The 19,287-nt window shown below is 46.5% G+C and overlaps 1 protein-coding gene across 2 annotated transcripts in view; it reads right to left on the minus strand.

Moving 5' to 3' along the window:
- The window catches only part of KIAA0586 (KIAA0586 ortholog), a 2,241,463-nt gene that overhangs the window by 1,635,378 nt on the left and 586,798 nt on the right, over positions 1–19,287 (minus strand). The gene's annotated exons all lie outside the window — the stretch shown is intronic.

Genomic DNA, 19,287 nt, shown 5'->3' on the forward strand with positions numbered 1-19,287 from the left:
CAGCTACAACAGAACACAATTGAACACAATAGCATCATTCAAAGGACACAGTCTAGATGTTGGAATGAAGATCTACACTCAGTCTCTGGTTTACACAGAATGCAGGTTGGATATGCTACTATGGTGAAAGGTTAAGGCAACGGGTATGGCAGAGTTAAAGATTATTGAACTGCTAGGGGGAAAAATGTAACTGGCGGTAACCAAGATATTTTCTAACCGCAGGCACAGCTATTACAATCACACGTCCACTAGCATAATGCACAGTGGTGACATCATCAGGGTGGTTCAAACACGCCTCATAGGTTTCTGTGGTTGGGAAAGAACACTGGACATAGACCATGCAACAGAAAAAATCTTAAGGCATTTCCTGCGAGTTAAAGGTCATCTTGCTTGGCAATTTCAGAAATGTATCATTACAGAGAATGTTACAACGCACTTGACTCATCACTAACCCTGCACATACGTTAAAGAGAAAGACTGCACCTTGATGTTGTCGGCGCCCAGCGCTAAATGATACGCGGGACACTCGCGGCTGGTGTAACCCAAACTGCCGGGCTACCGGCTGCCCCAGAACTTTATTCAACATGTGCGTCACGTCCCTCTGTGTGAGGTGACGTGACGTGGATATAACATTCCTCATTTTTCCCCCAAACAAAACATAGGCACCTTTGAAAAACAACCATGACCTGTGTGTGTATTCTAGTTCCACATTAACATACATAGTCTTTCAACTTGGGGCTGTTCCTGGTCTTCAGTCCATAGGTCCGTCAGAACTCACTTGAACCATGAAGCATTCCTCGTGAGTTTTGTGGCCCCAGCTAGCAATTATTATGGTACCTTCTCTGCGAACTACCCTACAGGGTGCGAGGTCGTACTGGGGCGATAGCTTGGATTTGGTTGCATTCCTCCGCAGCAGCACTTGGTCCCCCACCTTATGTCTTGATTCTTTTGCATGCCTCTTGGTGCTTATATGTTCATTAGCGGCTACTCACTTGGCCCGAGTGCACTCTATCTAGATTCTTCACAGCCCTGCTGTAGTGGTGCAGGAATTGATGTTAAGAGTGTCTCGTACATCAGATCTGCTGGGGGTATGTCCGTTGAGCTATGTGGGGTTACCTGGTAATTTCACAAATGCCTGTACAGATCAACTGGCCATGGGCAGTTCTGGGCTTTGGATATCCGTAGCACTTAGCTGAGGGTTGTCATAAACCGCTCTGCAGCTCCATTGGCTTCTAGCCACCGTGGGGTGATGTGGTGGAGGCGGATGTCTAGGTCGTCCATGTAATTCATCAGTTCTTTCCCTTGGAACAATGGCCCATTGTCACTCTTGAAGTATTTGGTAGCCGGTGTGTGGCGAACAGCTTTTCCAGAGCGGGAATCACTGTGTCCGCTGCTTTCGACGGTGTGATCTCCACCTCGGGATATCATAAGTAGTCATTGACTGCCACGAATAGGTACGTTCCTTCCTGCACCATGCAGAAGTCGATGCTACCCACCGTCATGTGCCTCATTTCGCTGACTGTATCGGTTCCTGTCTTGGCATAGGTAGCAGGAGGAGATGGTGCTCTCTACTTTGGTGTCTATCTGGGGAAACCATACCTTGTACCGTATTCTGGCTTTGGTTCCGACTATCCCCTGGTGGCCTTTGTGTGCCAACGTGACAATCCGGTCCTGTAGGCTCGTGGGTATGAGAATTTGTGTGCCTCTTAGGATTAGCCCTTCATCTGTAACCAAACGTTCCTGGCTAACTGTGAATGCCCCAGTGCGTAAGTCCCTTGCGGCTGCCGTGCAGTTGTGTGTACATTCAAGAGGAATGATTTCCACTCTCCTGCCATTATGGCGTTTTTTATGTCGTCACAACATGAGTCCGCTTGGGTCGCCCCTAAGATGTCGGTGATGTTGATGGCTTTGGGTTTCATTGTGTTGACAATTTGGCAGATGTGTTCTTCAGCTTCTCCTTGACTCATTCACTTCACCAGGTGTGGCTGCTCTTAGGTGTCTGGACAGGAAATCTGCTGGGTTGTCTGTCCCTGATTGGTACACCAGCTCGAAATCGTACTGTTGGAGGTGCAGCAGCCATTTCCCGATTCTAGCAGGTGGGTGTGCCAATGAGCCTGTGAGTATTGGGAGCAAAGACTTGTGGTCAGTGTATGCCTTGAAAGTCCGTCTGAAAAAGGTACAAGTGGAAATGTCTGCAACCCCATAAAACTGATTGCCTCTTTTTCTATGTGCGAATACTGCTGTTCCGTTGGTGTCAAGGCAATGGAAGCGTATGCGATTGGCTTGGTCTCTCCCGTGTGCGACAGTTCAACAAGGATGGCTCCCAACCTGACCGTGCTGGTATCCACGTATAGCTCGGTTTGCAGCAAAGCATCGTAGTATGCCATTGTGTTTTCTGCCGACAGTGATGCCTTGATTTGTTCAAATGAGTCTTAAGATCCGTCATTTCAGTCCCACTTGATATTGGCCTTGGTCAGCGCTCTCAGTGGTTCCAACATGATTGTTAGGTTCGGAATGAATCTGCCACAGTAAGTGGCCATGCCAAGGAAACTGTGCACCTCTTTCGGCTTGCCGGGGGGGGGGGGGGGTGGGGGGGAGGGGAGATGCACCTTTTATGTCCACTACCTTGAGTGGGTCCGCAGATACGCCTTGGCTGTCGAACATATATCCAAAGAAAGTGATTTCTTCCTTCAGGAACTCACACTTTTCTTTGTGGATGGTGAGTCCAGCCGATTTCCACCTGTCGAGTACCATTTCGAGTCAGCCTAGGTGTTCCAGAGGATGTCATTGTTGACGTTTAGTAGTGCTAGTATCCCTTATATTACCTCCTGTATTGCTTGTTGGAATACCTCAGCTGCAGACTTTATTCCGAAACTCTGTCTTTTGTACCGTCTCGGACCCATTTATGTCGAAAATGTTGTAATGTATCGAGTTCCGCTGTAACTTCAACTGGTGAGATCGAGCATTGAGGTCCAACTTCGAAAAGAAACAGGACCATACAAGGTCCGTCACAATTGCTTCCAGGGTTAGGGTGATGTGCCGCTCTCTTCTTATGGCTGCGTTGAGCAAGCGCATGTCAATGCAGATTCACATCATCCCTGGTTTTTTCGTCTTTTTTTGTAACTGCCATGGGGACACCCATGGTGTTGGGCCGGTCACTGGTTCTGTGATGCTGGCCTTTTCCAGTTCACGTAGTTTGTAGGTGACAAGCTCTTGCATGTGGAACAGTGTCCTGCAGTGTCGCAATGCTCTGGGTTGTACAGTAGGGTCAATGTGTAACCTGATCGTTTTGCCTTTTTCAGGCACCCAATTCCTTGGAGGAGGCCAGGGTGTTTAACAAGAAGCTCGCTGAGGTCAGAGATGTTGCAGATGAACTTCATCAGTCCTAGTTCCTCTGCCGACTCCCAACTGAGTAAACACTCAATGCCAGCATTCACAACATATACCTTAGTGTATGGATCAAAAGGTCCCAGTGCTGCAATTGCCCACCATGATTCTGTGGTGTTGAGGCAGGCGATGAGTGATGCTGCCAGTCTTAACTGGGTGCCTGGTCTGGGTGTTGAGACGCCCGTGGCCATGTTCCCACACTGGTTTTCCCCTTAGGGTGTAAGCTTTCTGTTGTGCAGCTGTGTGTAGTGCTGTGTGTCACTGTCAGTGGCAGTCTCCTGATGATGCCTGTGAGCTTCTTGACAGTTCCAATGATTTAAACGCGGTCTGAACCGGTGTGTCAAAAAATGTGCATATTTCTCCTCGATAGGGAAGAACTGGTTTGCATTGTTACAAGCGTTGTTTGTGTTGCCATCTCATCGCCAGTGTGATATTGTCGGCGCTCAAAGCCCCCCTGCCGTGGGCCGGTCCGTGATGTGTCATGGGGGCAAGCTGAGGCGTGCAAGTGCATCACTAAATGATAAGCGGCACACTCATTGCTGGTGTAACCCAAACTGCCGGGATTCCGGCTCCCCCGGAACTTTATTCAACATGTGCATCATGTCCCGCCGTGCGCGTGACGTTATGCGGATATAACAAGCACATGCAACACACATGCCACTGGTTTTCAGTTTGAGCACAGACCCCACTGTCCGCTTGCATGTGCAGGGAAAGAAAGGTCACACCACCTGCCTTTCTGGCACCTGTTGACTAACAGTTATGTTAGAGAAGGACTGGTTTGAAGGAGTGCACCGACCCTCCATTAGATTCCACAACAGAAGAGTTGCTAGAAACTGGTAAGCAAAATCCTGGCCCTTAAAGAGTGGTCCATTCTAGTTCATCTCTATTAAGAGAAATTATGGAGGTCTAATATGAAATGTTGACATATACTTCACCAACCGCATTTAAAGTAGTAACCGAAATAACTATCTGCCCACTTCCCTCAAACCAATGGGCCAATGGGGTCGGACACCTCTAGCTTTTCCACAGGGTTAGAATGAATACAACTGTAAAAATCTGGCAACAATATGTTGCCTGTTGAAGCAAATAACTAATTTGATGACTCCGTGAAATGGGTATATTTTTCTCCAAAACTAGGGTTGTTTTTGCTACTAAAGATTTCAGAGGAATAAAACACTCACAAGCGAGAGTACGCTTACTGTTAATCTGAATTTGGGATACCTTGGCTGCTCAGAAACCCTACACACTGATGCCATAAGGATCTCACTGTTAAGGGCAGGCTGCAGTATTCTCACCATAGGTTTGGTGGTGGTTTGACATAGGTAAGGGCGGCCTGTCCTGGAAGCCACCTTGGTGCTGAGAACTCCGTAACCAAGGTGACCTGGGGGACAGTAAGTCTGTGGGAAACCCCTGAAAGCAAAACCCTGGACACCACAGACTGCTGGCAATGTCTACCTATGTTACAGGACAACAGGGTGTCAGGATACAAAGACACTGGACTTCGGTAGTGGAAGAGGAAGGAGCTGGCAGAGGAAAATAGAGCCAGGAATGAGCAGCAGGTCTTCCCCTCAGGAAGGAAGAGGCAGTATGAGCTCAAAAAAGGAAATGAAATTCAGGGAAGAGACAAATCGACAACCAGGTTGCAGGGGGAACATATGGACAGTCAGCAGCTGGGATGAAGCCAAATAATTCGTCCGCTCTCCCCAAGTGGGAGCCACCCCACTTTGGGACTAGGGAGGTGAGACTGCTAAGCTTAATACCCCTAGGAGACAGGGCAAGTGGGATCCCACTGGACATGTCCCCTTTTGAGGAAAGGCCATCCCATACAAGAGATACATTTTACCCTCCCTTGCCTCAGGAAGCTAATATCTTTATTGCCTATATGGGGATAGCACGAGACAACTGTGTGAATATGCATAAATAGCTGATATGGTTTCTGACCCTTTTATGTTGCTATCCCTGCATGAAGCGCTGGAAAAATTGAGTGTTCCATCTCCATGCCGGAGGAACATAGTTATCCCATGAGACCGACACGATGGAGAGCGAAAAAGAGTTGCAAGCCTGCAGAGCCAAGACGGAGAGGAGGGAACGTCACCGTTCGAAGCAGAGCCAGGAAGCAGGCCAACACAGATGGTGTAGAGCACGGATGAGTGACAAAGCCATCAGAATGCTGCCATCTGTGACAAGGCCAGGGACACTGGAGAAGCTAAGCCTCTCCGAAAGAGAACAAACATGGCGCAGGGAAAGTGGTCAACCAGCGCTTGCTGGAACGGACACCGAAATCCCATCAGAGATTGACCAGAAGCACTGATGTCTGTGCACTGACACGCAAGACCAGGGAAGAGCTGGAGCCATGCTTCCACAGCTACTGATCAGAATTGCCTCCACCGAGGAAATCGCAATGATTCACAAGGACTTGTCACTTCTCCCCAGGGGGAAGTCCATTCCTATGAGGCTAGAGCGCCGTTACCATATATTTCTTTGAATACCATTTCCCCGAATGAGATTTCACTGAATATATTTCACCCAAAAAGATAGAGGAAATTGTATATGTGTAATGCATAATAGGTGGGGTGTGGGGTAAGGGTATAAATTAGGGTAGGGCAGTGTGAGGAGGGTAGGCCCCCACAGTAAAAAAGTAAAAATAAGATTTCGTTTTTCAGTAAAATGGATTGGTCGGTTAACTACATCTTTGAATCACAATCTCGACACTTCTTGTACCGGGTCTTCGGGGAAGTAGGTGTCGAGGAAGAAGACATTATCGCGAAGAACAAAGGAAGCGCGCCGTAGTTTCTCGAAGTGATATCTTAAACGGAAAAACAGAACTGAAGCCAACTGAAGCCAACGGGCGCTGCATGTGCTATATATGCCTTTCGATTACATCATACTTGAGACAGAGGCCTTCGATGGACATCGAGTCTACTGCATCGACACACAAAACCCTACACACAACCCCAAACCCTCATGGTCAGCCTTTTCTCCCACCATTTATTTATTTATTTGGATTTATAAAGCGCCCAGCGGCCCGGAGGCATCGTGGCGCTGTTAGAGAATATTAACTTAATACATCTTAGGACAGATACTTCAGATGCAGTAAACAAAATTCAATGACAGTGTTGAGAGGGTGTTCTGAGGTTACAGAGGAACAGAGTTGGAGACAGCCTGGTAACAGTGTAGTTGAATAACTTAATTTTTAGCACTTTTCTGACCATTGTGAAGGAGTCTCCGTTTCTTAAGCTGAGTGGAAGGGCGATCCAAGCTTTTGGGGCTAGTACTTCAAAGCTGGTGCCGCCAGCTTTGGCTCTGTTGAATGTTGGGACTGAGAGCAGGTGGGAGTATTGGTCACGTTTTGGTCTGTAGGGCGGTGCCTAGTGTATTCTTTCCGCTAGGTAGGCTGGGGCAGTCAGAGAGGCATCTGTGTGTGATCGTGAGGGCCTTGAATGTTATGCATGCTTTGATCGGGCCCAGTGGGCATCTTTTCTAGCGTGGGAGATGTGCTCTCTCCTTGAGATACTTAGAGCAGCTCTGAGGGCGTTGTTTTGTGCAGTTTGCAGTCTGTTCATGTTATTGGCAGAAGTGCCTAAGAGTAGGATGTTACAGTAACTTTGCGCCAATAGTGGCTCTAGCGATGTTAAGGCAGTTATTTCGCGACAGGTGGGGTTTCACTGCATTTATGATTTTTGTTGTAAGTGCAGCCGATGATATAATGGCATGGACTTGTCTTTCCATTGATAAGGTGGAGTTCAGGTATACACCAAGGGTTTTCATTGCAGCAGAGGCTGTAATAACAGTATTCTCAATGCTGAATGAGCTGGATTTATTGTCTTGTTTTTTAGGGACTCTTTGGGGCATATCCAATAGGATTTCTGTTTAGACATAGGCCATTGGCTGCCATCCAGGCCTGGGTGCGCACATATGTCTTCTGGAGAGTGTTGAGGTCTTGCTCATAATCACCTGATAGGGGGAGAAGAATTTGTGCATCATCGGCATAGTTGGTAAAGGCTATGCCGAATTCTTCTAGGTCGCTGAACAAAGGAAGAGTGAATAGATTATACAGAGTGGGGGAGGTACAGGATCCTTGTGGGACTCCACACCCAATGGGGGATGGAGTGGCTGAGGCCTGGTCAGAAAAGACCCTCGTGGCTCGTCCCTCCAGGAAGGAGGTGATCCAAGCGGTAGCTTCTTGGGAGAAGTGCACAGTGTCAGTGAGGTGTTTACACAGGATCTTGTGGTCAACCAAGTCAAAGGCAGCCGAGAGATACAAGAGAAGGAGGAGTGAGGATTTGCCTTTGTCCATGGCTTCGAGTAGTTGATTCTTAAGGTCAAGTAGGGCTGATTCTGTGCCGTGACGAGGATGGCAGCCAGATTGTCTTTTACCGAGGATGTTATGTGCTTCCAGGTAAGACTGAATCTGTAGATATGCAGCCTTGTCCAGAATTTTCAGCAGCAATGGCACGGTGGTAATTGGACCGTAGTTAGGGGAGTTGGGGTCAAGGGTAGGTTTCTTTAATAATGGCCGAACCCAGGCTTCCTTAAGGGTGGGTGGGACAGTGCTCGTGGTGAAGGAGGCATTGATGAAGGTGGTGGCAAATGCGGCCAGGGTTGCCGCACAATCTTTGACTAGGCTGGGCATGTGTCACCTTTGCAAAGCAATGGTTTAATACGCTTCATGATCAATAGGACTTCAGGAATTGTTACTTCCCTGAATGAAAAGGGTTCGAGTGTGTTTGTGCCATGTAGAATGCCTGCAGCTGGCAGGGTGGTGGAGGGCTTTGATGTGGGTGAGGTGGCTTTAGGCAGGTTGTCGAATTGAGTCTTAATTTTGTTCTGGAGGGTTTTAATTTTCTCTAACATGGCATGTTGAATGTTGTTACACCATGTTTGTTTTTCTCGGTAGGTTGTGTGGAGGTAGGGGGGATAGTCAGCTCATTATAAATGGCGAACAACTCTGGATTGGAAGTTAGCTTTCTCAATTCTGGTGTTTTATGCGGCAGCTTTGGCTGTGGAAATGGCCTTTTTATATTGTTTAGCGACTGCAAGGTAGTTACCTCTTGTGGTCATGGAGGGATTTGTTTGTCATGAGGTCAGTGCTGCTTGTTTGGCAGTTCGAGCATCCAGGAGTTCTTGTGTCAACCATGAGTTAGCATGAAGTATATGCTTGGCTTTTTTCTTTTCCAATGGGGCTACTGCGTCTAATACCTCTAAGAGTGGCATTGTAGAGCTCTACTAGTTCTGTGGGGTCGTTAGATGTGGGATGAGCCAGCACTGAGGTTTCAAGGAGAGGGAGGATTCGATCCACGGCGAGTAGTTTTAGACCTTGCCATAGTGGCTGGCGCAGGTGGCCTTGGATTCCCTCCTATTATTTAGGCTATAAAGAAGTGCAGTAGATGGTGGTCAGTCCAGGGGCATGGGATGTTAGAACTGATGTCTGCAGCACAGTTGTGATCTGCTATCCAGTTTAATATGCAACCTTTGGTGTGGGTCGGACTGGTGACTAGTTGGGTGAAGCCTAAATCTGGGAGAGCTTCAGCGAGAGCTTTGCCTTTCTGGTCTTTGGAGTCTTTGAAGCCCAGATTGAGGTCTCCTAGGAGAATGGCTCTTGAGTTTGTTTTTATAATAGAACCATGTGATATTGTAAAGCCAGGACTGTGACAAATGTAAAACATACTGGGACGGAGAAGAACATGAGAAGCGTATGGAATAACCATATGCAAAGTCAGCCAAGTACAGTAACAAGGTGGCTCACTGGAGTCATTAAGAGTGCCAAAGAGACTTCCCAAGTTGGTATTGACGTTACGCTAGGGCATAGTCAACAATATAAAGTAGAACGCAAGAACAGACTAAAGAGCTCTCCTTGCGTGCGCCAGCCTGTCTGCCTGGGAAATTCAAACCGGGAAGATTACAGACGCAGAGAATCTGTAAAGAACGGGATGGCGCCACAACATCCCAGGAGCCGACTCGACAAAAGGAAGAAGCAATCAAGTTAGTGGCGTGACCACAGAAAGGTGGACCGTGAGATCTGGAAACAGTGACAAGACCACAAGCTGGAGCCTGCCTCAGAACCTCTCAGGTGTCGGAAATCACAGAGAAAGGAACCCACAACCCTGGGAAGAACCAGAGCTGTGTCCCAGTAGAGAACAAATTAATGGCAGGAAGACTGGAAGGGGTCCGGGAAGCCAAACCAAAAAGCCAAAGTGCATCAGGAGTCCTCTCACTTGTCGCAGTGGTTAGCCAAACACCTTGTTGCAAGTGCCAACCATATACCACTGCCCAAGCACACTGTCGGGAGTCAAGTCCCTCGTCACAGTGCACCACTCAATACCACTGGTAAAACAGAGGGCGTTGGTAGCCATCTCCCTCAGCGCATTAGCCCCAGATACATCATTAGAAAACCTGAGTGCTTCACCAATTCCTCATCACGATAAAGAAACAAATAGAGATTTGTACAAAGAAGACAGAGAACCCAGGGAAAGATGTCTCTCATAATAACGTTAAATGGAAACCACATAAGGCTGTGAGCTTCGATACTTCATGGATGGAGATAAAGAAGCTAATTCAAGTTATCTGCAAGAGTGTTTGAAGAACACTGTGTGGTCCTTTGACATAAGGACCATGAGAAGGGAGTAATTCCCATGGTCCCTTGTGATTAACACTGAAGGAGTGACTTCTACTATACGACTGAAGTAGCCAGAAGAATGGAGTCATTCCCCTAGAGAAGGAAATGCAAACTTCACTTTAGTTAAGCACTTACGTTTATAGGGTTAGATTAGTTGGTTTCTGATGAAGGACATTTAATTTTGATGGACATTCTGACAGCTCACTAAAGTTTTCCTAGGTTGCGGCAGGGCAAGCCCCTTACAAGTAGGAAGAGATAGGTTTCTTTATGTATTTAATACATGTTTATATCCAACAACATGACCCCTCATTGTCAGTTTCCTCCTTCTACACTCTCACAAAAGCCACCGCAGTAAACCAGGTACGCAGTTTGTCCAGCAAACCAGTAGGGCGGAAAGGGTTACCCCTAGAAGGGGTGGAAAACCAAATAGCCCAAAAGGGGCTAAGGCACCAGATAATCCAAGACGGGGCAAGAATCTATATATCCCCAAGCAGAGGTGAGAAGCCAAATATCCCAAGAGGTGCTGAGAAACCAGATACCCCAAGAGTGGGTATGGAACCCAGGGCGTGGTGAGAATTTGTTGTGCCTATTGTGGGCTCCAATCAGTGACCCCAAAGGGGAGGGGGGTGAAATACGAGACCCCCAGAGTAGGGTAGGAACCAAAGGGGGTCATATTGGGAGAATGCTTAGGATAGGAAGCCCTTGTCTAATCCAGAGACAACTCAGCAGGGGCCAGAAACCAGCTAAGGACATAGCATTTTGGCAGAAGACCCTTAGGTTATTTGTGTGTTCAAATTGGATTCTTTCCTTTTTAGTGGTAGCAACAGGAATCGGCTATCATAGGTTCTAGGTGGCTGACCAACTATTTTGTACAATATGACGTGCACTGATTTGAACCCTTTTCATTCTTTTACCATAGGGATGATAATCTACCGTTAGTATAAGGTTTTGGCACTTAAATTAAACACTTTAATTACAAACCACAGTAAGTGGCCAGTCTTCTGATTCAGACTCGTCGCACAGCATATAATACATAAGGTTGCGACACGACTAGCATAATTTGTGCAACTCCCTATATTTCTGGGAACAAGCAGCGACTGAACGCAATGTCACACCGTGCCTCGATATGCTCACTATCTTCTTCTGTGGCATAACATTCCCTTGTTAACAGCATCTGTGGCATAAAGTGGCAGGTGGCGAGGGGGCATCCTGTTTTAATGGATCACCACGACTGGATGAGGATATAGGGAGATCACCATCAACAACTAATATAAAATAAAACAAATGTCATGTTTCTAAAAAAAAAAAAGAAAAAAATAGCACTAAAAATAAAAACCATGCTTACATTTGGAATTAATGTGCAATACTATTGCTTGACGAAAGGACTATTGCCCAGCAGTAGAACAGGGGAGAGCCATGGCCACTTGGAATTATGCTCCACCCCAGCACTACAACTAGCGTAGCAGTCATCCGATCAATAAGGTAAGACAGGCACCCAAATTAATTGCATACCTGCTTCCCCTCAAGGTAGCATGGCCCGAGCCCAAGCTATACTCTTCAGGAATGTGTGAACCAGTACATAAGCATCCAAACAACAATAGCATAGTAGTACCAACATATAATGTGTATTGTACTTCACAAAACAAATCCTATTCTGTAAAGCAAATACGCAGATCAAGGCAAACCAATATATGTGGGTCTAAAAGACAAGAGGAAGGAAAAACTAGCAGAAAAATAAATGTCTTAAGGTAGGGAATGCTTCCCAACTGTCTCTAGTGATCAGGCTCTGGATTACATTCTCAATATGTCGCTGAGAGCATAGTGACATACTGTACAGTGCTTAAAAGGTAGATACAGCTGTAAAATGTACAATAGCATGGGAGCCCCTCTACTGAGAGCAGACATGCTTCAAATAACCTTTTCTGCAGAATTTCTTACACTCAAGAGGGTCGACGACCACGTCCCAGTTAGTATATACATTTATAGGTGCTTGAAGAGCACAGAAGGAGTAATGTAAAAGGGTCCACAAACGTGAACTCTGTCAAAGCTTTTTTGTGAAAGATTATAACCACAAATGACTTAAAAGCCTACAATTAAAATAGCATGATGAGATGTACAAACCTGTGTCAATGCTCGCTTTTTTAGGTCAACACTGCACTCTACAATGATATGAGCATATGTCCAAATTATGTAGTTTTGAACCCAACTTCTCCACTGATGCTCGGATATTCATTTTTTTAATGTTTTACTGCTGTCAGGAAAACAGGTAGGACATGAAATGAAAACAAAAGATCTAAAATAAGGGGTCCATCATAGGAGTCAGCCCACTCGGCCAGTTCTCTGCTTGTTTTGTTCATAATACCAGGCCCTATGCTGTGCGTCATATGTCAGTGTCACATGCTCATTCAGGGCTGGATGTCCTTGCTGTGATGACCTTCTAGCAATACTATTTCAATAGTGACTGAGAGCCTCCACTGATAAGGAATTATGTGCCAAAATCCTGTAAAGTGCACACTGCTGCATGGATGTTTGGGACACATCCGCCTGTTTGCAAAGGTATGGATGTCCACCTTCCAGATGGGCATTTCGGTCTACCTGCAATGCAAAAGTCAATTGACCACAATTGTTCAGGTGCCATGCCTTTATTGCTGTACGCAACCCACTAAACTAAGGATCAAATTAAATACTTGGACACTCCTTGCAACTCCCCAAACAGCTCGGATGTATGAAGGACTGCTTTTAAGAACCACTTTCTTTCATTCTCTACTACTACTGAGATAATTGACCCACAGTACTCTGTGTTGTGGTGCTGCACAATGCTCAAAACAATCAGTCCTAGGGTTGACGGTAATCTGACTGAGCTTTTCAGCCATGGGCATAACTGAAGAAATCCAGCCATGGCCTTTATCACCTCGGAAAGGATTACTAGCTGCCTCACTGCAACCCGTCGATGGATAGCTCTCCAGTGACTCATGCTGAACGCTACTAAAATGGAAGGGAAGACATCTTTCTGCCAGCTTCCAATGCCATCACTATCCTCCCCAATCCCATCTCCTCCCCGCCTGACCCTCTTGGCTCCCTCATCCAAGGCTCGCAATCTTTGGGTCCTCTTTGATATCGACCTCAGACTGCAATAATTCATCACTACCAACACCTCTGATACTCATGTTAAAATCTTCAACATTCGGAAGATGTGCCCATTTCCTACTTGCACTGTGGAAACTAGACTACTGCTCGAGCCTACCCTTTGGCCTTCCTCTCCTTAGGCCTCCCTCTATAGTCATCAACTTCACTACCAGCACTCTCTACAACCTACGACGTTCCACTGCCATTTCTACCTACCAAAATCAAGCAGACTGACTAACCATGCAAAACTGCTCACTTGTCAAGTTCCTTCTCCTAGTAAGTCTACAAAGCTATCAATGACCTTGCTCCCCAATGCCCGTCCGCATACATTGCTGTCTACTCGCCATCTCAATCTCTCTGCACTCAATGTTACTGACCCATGGCCCACTGTGCCTCCTCTCCCTTCCGCTCTTTCTCTCTACTCGCCCCACTCAATTGGAACCCACTGCCACTCACAATCAAAGCCAGTCTGACTTAGGATCTCCTCAAAGTTCAGCATAAACTTCACTTAATTGCGAAAGAGGGAGCTCCCACTGCCCTCTCCATCATCCACCCTATCCGACCCCTCAACTCTCTGCAGTGCTGTGTAAAGTAATTCTGTATATTTATACAGTACACCTTTAGTTTGATGCACTTGCTCCCCCCAGGTAATTATTACCTTCTTAAGTCACCTGTGTCTTTGTATTTGTTGTTTCTTTTAAGCCAGGTCTATGTCCCACTTTGTGCACATCCACAAACTGGCTAACCACTTGTTCTCATCTTTGGGCTAGTGTACAGACTCCCCTTACAAGGAATGCTTCGACCTTCTGTAAATGTGCTATTCTATGTCATTTCTGAATGAAACTGACAACCCCGTTATTTAAATGAATACAAAAACAACTACTCCACAGAAATGCTTCAACAACACAACATCCATTCCAATCGAAATTTTGGAAAGGATCGAGTTTCTGTTGACATCGTACGAGTCTAGCCGAGCACTGCCACAACATCCAGTGAAAGTCCATGTCCTGTGGGGTGAGGGGAGGCCTCACAAAGTATTACTCAAGACGGATGTCTTCCTTTGAAGGCCCAATGCACATAGTGCTCCCCCGGGAGAACATTGTGGGGAGATGGTCCACTATGTGGAAACGTTTTAAGCCTTACACACCCAAAAAACACGTTCCTAAGTCTATGAAGAAGGCTTAGCTGTTGGATACATCACACAGGTTTGGTCAAAGGTCCTTGCCAAGGACATTTGCTGCCTGACAAAGGAACATGTGAAAAAAGTCCTTCCAGTAGTCTGTCATTAAAAAGAATGAGCTTGCAGTGAACATGTGATTCCAAATACGTAAAGGTCAATCTAATCACATGTTTTGGCAACTAATTATAAACAGAATGCATAATTTCCTGTGGTCATTAAACGTGGTCCTGCTTCCCACACAGAAAAGGAGACCCACAATACAACGTGGATTTAGTAAAAGCAACTTTAACACCTTACGACGTACAGTACTGTACGGCCAGATGGATGGGGCAACCAGACAAAAGCAGTAGGGGAAATGGACAGGGAGAAGAGAGAAGTGGAGACTTAGAGGCTGGTTCTTGGGGGGGGTCTTTTCAGAAGAATAAATAGTGTCAATTATGGAAAGCACGTGTCCATGAGAAAAGTAGTTTAAGGCAGTAACAAGGCAGATGGCTGCAGCCTGTGTCTTTCCAGTTGTATGGAACTATGACCCCCATAACACCAAACAATTAACTATGCTGGCTAGGCCTAATAGGATTTGTATTCGATAGCATCTAGAGTGCCAAAGGTTGCATATTCTCAGAAATAGGGTGAACTGTGTCCGGGTTGGTGCAGGCCAGGGGAGTGGATGAAGGGAAGGGGGGAGAAATGGTCAATGAGCGAAATGGAAGATGGGGGCTTGTGGGCTCACATAATTCATTCTGTGGGGTGTTTGTGAAGCAAAAGAACTGTTCACTTAAGGAAGCTCCCTCCATATACAACACTCGATAACCACCTCCATTCTGTGGCCCCTAAAGTCACTTTTGATCATAGGTCCTGTGCAATAAGGCACAATAGCCAATTAAAAAACTGCATTTGGACTCCGATTCACTCAGAAAAATAGTGCTCTGCTCTACATACCATCTTCTGTTTTGGAACTGCTGTGCTAACCCGGATGCTTTTGTGTTCTGGTACGCGATTATCCAAGGTGCACACAACAGTAATGTGCAAATGTACTGTGGTGCCAATGTTTGCCCTGATGTTTCACAGACCTCCACTTCTAGTTTACTAGATGAAGGTGGCAAGCCTGCACCGGCAATACCACATTCATATACTGTGCTAGACATAGCCAACGTCTCTTCCATGCGATAGTTATAAAGAACATTTAACACTGTGTGCCGCATACTGATGCAGCATTTCTGCTCATCTAGATATGCACTGCCATTCTACCTAGGTTGTGACCACTACACACCCGACGGTGGCATATACCCCTCCACGTCACACAGTTTGGAGGCACCAACATCCATTTGCCCATGCAGCAGTAGGACGGTGACAGGCTGTCTGAGCCTCATTCCACAACACTATCATTAGAGGTCATTGCCATTATGAACAGGGTTTGGGAGGCCTGCAACTTTCCTGCTGTCTTACCCCCCCACTACAGACTACACCGGCTGGAATAGATGACAGCTGTTGGCCGTAGCATCTAGGGAGCCTCAGATTGCATACTCCTTTAGTACCCTCGCTCCGAGGCTTATGACGGATTCGGGGTCTTTGGCCACGTTTTACAAGTACAAAAGGTTGGGGCTGATAGGAGTTACCAATCACTTGTCTGGATAGTACCACTTTTGCCTACCTCAGATGCTTAGCAATATCAAATTATATGACATTTCTTGATTTTCCACCGATCTGACCTATTGGCACTCTGACGTAAAAGCAGACAGACCTCTTATACACACTACAGTTTATTTTGAATCTTATTTGCTTAAATGGACACCATGAACTTCATTAGAAATTTAAAAAAAACAACAAAAAAAAAAACACTTTTTTTCAACTAAAAGTTGTGGGATGGATTCAAGGAAGTCATCACTTCTTTCCCTGGTATATCCCCTCGCTTTATGCCCAGGGAACGGCAGCCGCAAGCTGATCCTGACCTTGGGGGCGGCTATATGAGGGAGGACCACCAGAGGGGAGTTAGATCTCAGGGAAACACGATGACAAACAGAGCAAGTCACATATCTCAATTTTCCCTTAAGGGGTGCTTCCCCAGTCCCCCATGCCTTAATGGCCTGTTACACTCATTTCTCATCTCAGTGTAATGAAGTGTCTGTCAATCAAATACCCAGCAGGGAGACTATGCGGGTCACTGGAAGGAGGAAGAGGCAGTGGGTGATGTGAATAGGCAGGAATGAAACCAGGGCACAAGGTGACCATGCTTTTGGTTAAAATACTTTTATTGAAAACAAAAGGGTTTGGAAAAGGCCTCTCTGACCCTGCTCTACGTGGAATTCCCCACCTCAAATCTGGTGTCAAAATCAAAATTGTCCTCATGTCCAAGCCTTCTATTCTGACCCTCACCTCACACCCTAAACCAAACTATAAGGTACAAAGGGAAATGTCTTTACCTTAGGTGATTGCAAAAATACTTCATAAATGAAAATTGAACAGCTCCAACATAAAGGTTCTCCAGGGGCCTACAGCCTTAGTTCCAGAGGGTGATTCCCTTCCCCTGGATTCTTCCCTAACGCAAACCATTCTCGGTTTAACAGTTCTTTGTGTCTTTTTTCTGGCCCACAAGAATACTGTTTTTTTCAAAGCTGCTTAGCCTTGTAGTTCCACTTCTTTCAAAAAGTCCATCTTTTTTAGTAAACACAGTTCTGTATCTTTTCTTGTAGCTTTGCAACTGCCTGGTTTACTTGCCTGCCAGGACTTCTTAATTTCACACCTGGTTCCTCTTTCACTTCAATTGCATATACCTTTTTTGGTATTTTGTATCTCCTTGATACAACATTCGTTTCAGGTTCTCCCCATATTTACATTCATACACTTGTATATGGCTAAGGTTCTTGTTTGCAATATGCCTTCTTGATAGTCAATCAGTCCCTTTATTGCCTTGCTTTCTGCGGCTTTACTGATTATATTTTGTATTTGGTGTGGTTGCCGAAACGCCCCAGGGTCCCCACTATGCCAGAGTTCACTCACCGGCTCTGTGTGAAGTCTTCAGTCACGTTCGTGCTTACGCTGCAGTCCTGCGACCCACGTTCCACTCCGGACTGCTCTTATGCCACTCCGGTCTCACTCGCGGCTTCACTTTCGGCACTTTGAAACACAATTTACTTGATGTATAAGCGCGAATGCACAATAAAATAAAGATTCTGCACGCCTGTCCTGCTTCAGGTCCCGGTAGGTGAAAGGCTGCTTTCTTTGGCTGCCAAACGCCCAGGAGTCTTCCACCGGTTCCTGGCGTGTCTGCGGCACGTCCTCTCGTCAGTGTTCCTCTGCTAACGCGCTGGCGAGCCACTCAGCTCCACCACACTGGTTTGTGCTTCCAAGTTCTGCAAGCCTTTCAGAGAGGTGCCAGCTCTTGTCCCAAACAGCAGTAGTAGCCGCACAATAGCGGGGACAAGCCTGCTCTCGCCAGCAAAGTTCTTTAGTCTTGTTACCATGAACTTCAACGGGCCTCACCCTAGCTGGTTAAGACAACAAACTTTACCTGGTTCACCCTCAGTGAGGGGGTCTACAGTATCTTTTGGGCTGTGGCACACTGCTGATGGCCAGGCGTTCCCATTCTTCCTAAACTGGGTAGACTGGCCTCCTTGGCTCCTCCAGTGCTTCGAAGCTCCCCACAAGCAGTTGGGGTTCAAGGGCTCCCCCCTTCCTTCTTTGGGCACAGCAGTCCTAAATCCTACTCTATGTAATACAGGATTCACACAGCCAGGTTCTCCAGAGAAGGCCTCTCACACTTCCTGAGTCTTTCCTTACTTTTATATTGGCTCTAGCCAATAGGATTTGGGGAAGGACTAGACTGTGGACAGTGATCATCATTACTCCTCACCTCTTCTTCATCCCAGTGTTGTGGGGATTGTGGGAATTTTAGTCCCTTCCCGAGAATACTGTATAAATGTTTGCAATAGGTTTTAAAGGCAAACAAGATTTGGAAGACGAGTATGTGGAACCAGAAAAGGGGTCTTTCAACTAGCTGGCATTGTAAAATTATGAGAGTTTGCCTTTGGGATGTGACCAAAGCTTTCCACTACTCTCCATTGGTGGAAGAGTGAAAGCACCACAATCGGCCATTAGATTGTTGCAAATGGGGGATTCATCCTGAAAGGGGAAAAGGGGACACTGCGTCTCACCCGATGAAGTCAGGATACCTCCCCGGAGGTAGTCTCCCCCATGTGATCCTCCCTCATACACCCGCCCCCAGGGTCAGGATCAGATAGCGGCTGCAGTACTCATGCCACATGGGAGGATGTCACCGCTGGGGAACTAGTGATTGCTCCATAAGATTACAGTGATGAGGATTACTCCCAAATTAACCCGATGTTCATCTCCATCAGATGTTCAGTTGCCTAAAACCTGACTTGCCATCTGAAACGATCAGAAATGCTTATATACAAGCTGTATATAAGTTGCCAAATGTCCCCTTCTAAAATTATTGAAAGCATTACTTCAACCCCCCCCCCCCCCTCTCACAAATTGTCAAACTCATCCTTAAGACTTACTAAAGGCATCTCCTCAAATTTTGCAAAGTTGACTTTTCTTTCTAATGCTGGATCCACTGCCACGAGAAAGGTGAATCAAGTAATGAAGATCACGAAAGGCAAGGAACACACGCGCCGCTCTAGTTGTTGCGAGCACCTGACTGCAGGCGGAACATTTAAACAGAGAAATCAGCAGATTATGAGAGCCAGCATGGAAGACTACTATCCAGTCGGTACTGACACAGGGAATGCCAGCCAGAAGCGAGGGCCACAGAGCCAACCGGCTCAGAAGAGGAACTGGGGCGAGAGAGACTGCAGGAACGCCAGAGTGAAGAGAATGACATCCCGAGGCGCAGCTGTATTGGAGAGCACCTTCCTAGCTACTGGAGTCCAGGAAGGTGTGCAGTAGGTGAGCAGGCTCCAGAGAAGAGACTGGGACATCCGCAGGCTGTTAGCATTTCACCACAGAAGGTATTCCC

Source organism: Ambystoma mexicanum, chromosome 14, assembly GCF_040938575.1.
Source record: "Ambystoma mexicanum isolate Mex_15411 chromosome 14, UKY_AmexF1_1, whole genome shotgun sequence".
Lineage (NCBI taxonomy): Eukaryota > Metazoa > Chordata > Amphibia > Caudata > Ambystomatidae > Ambystoma > Ambystoma mexicanum.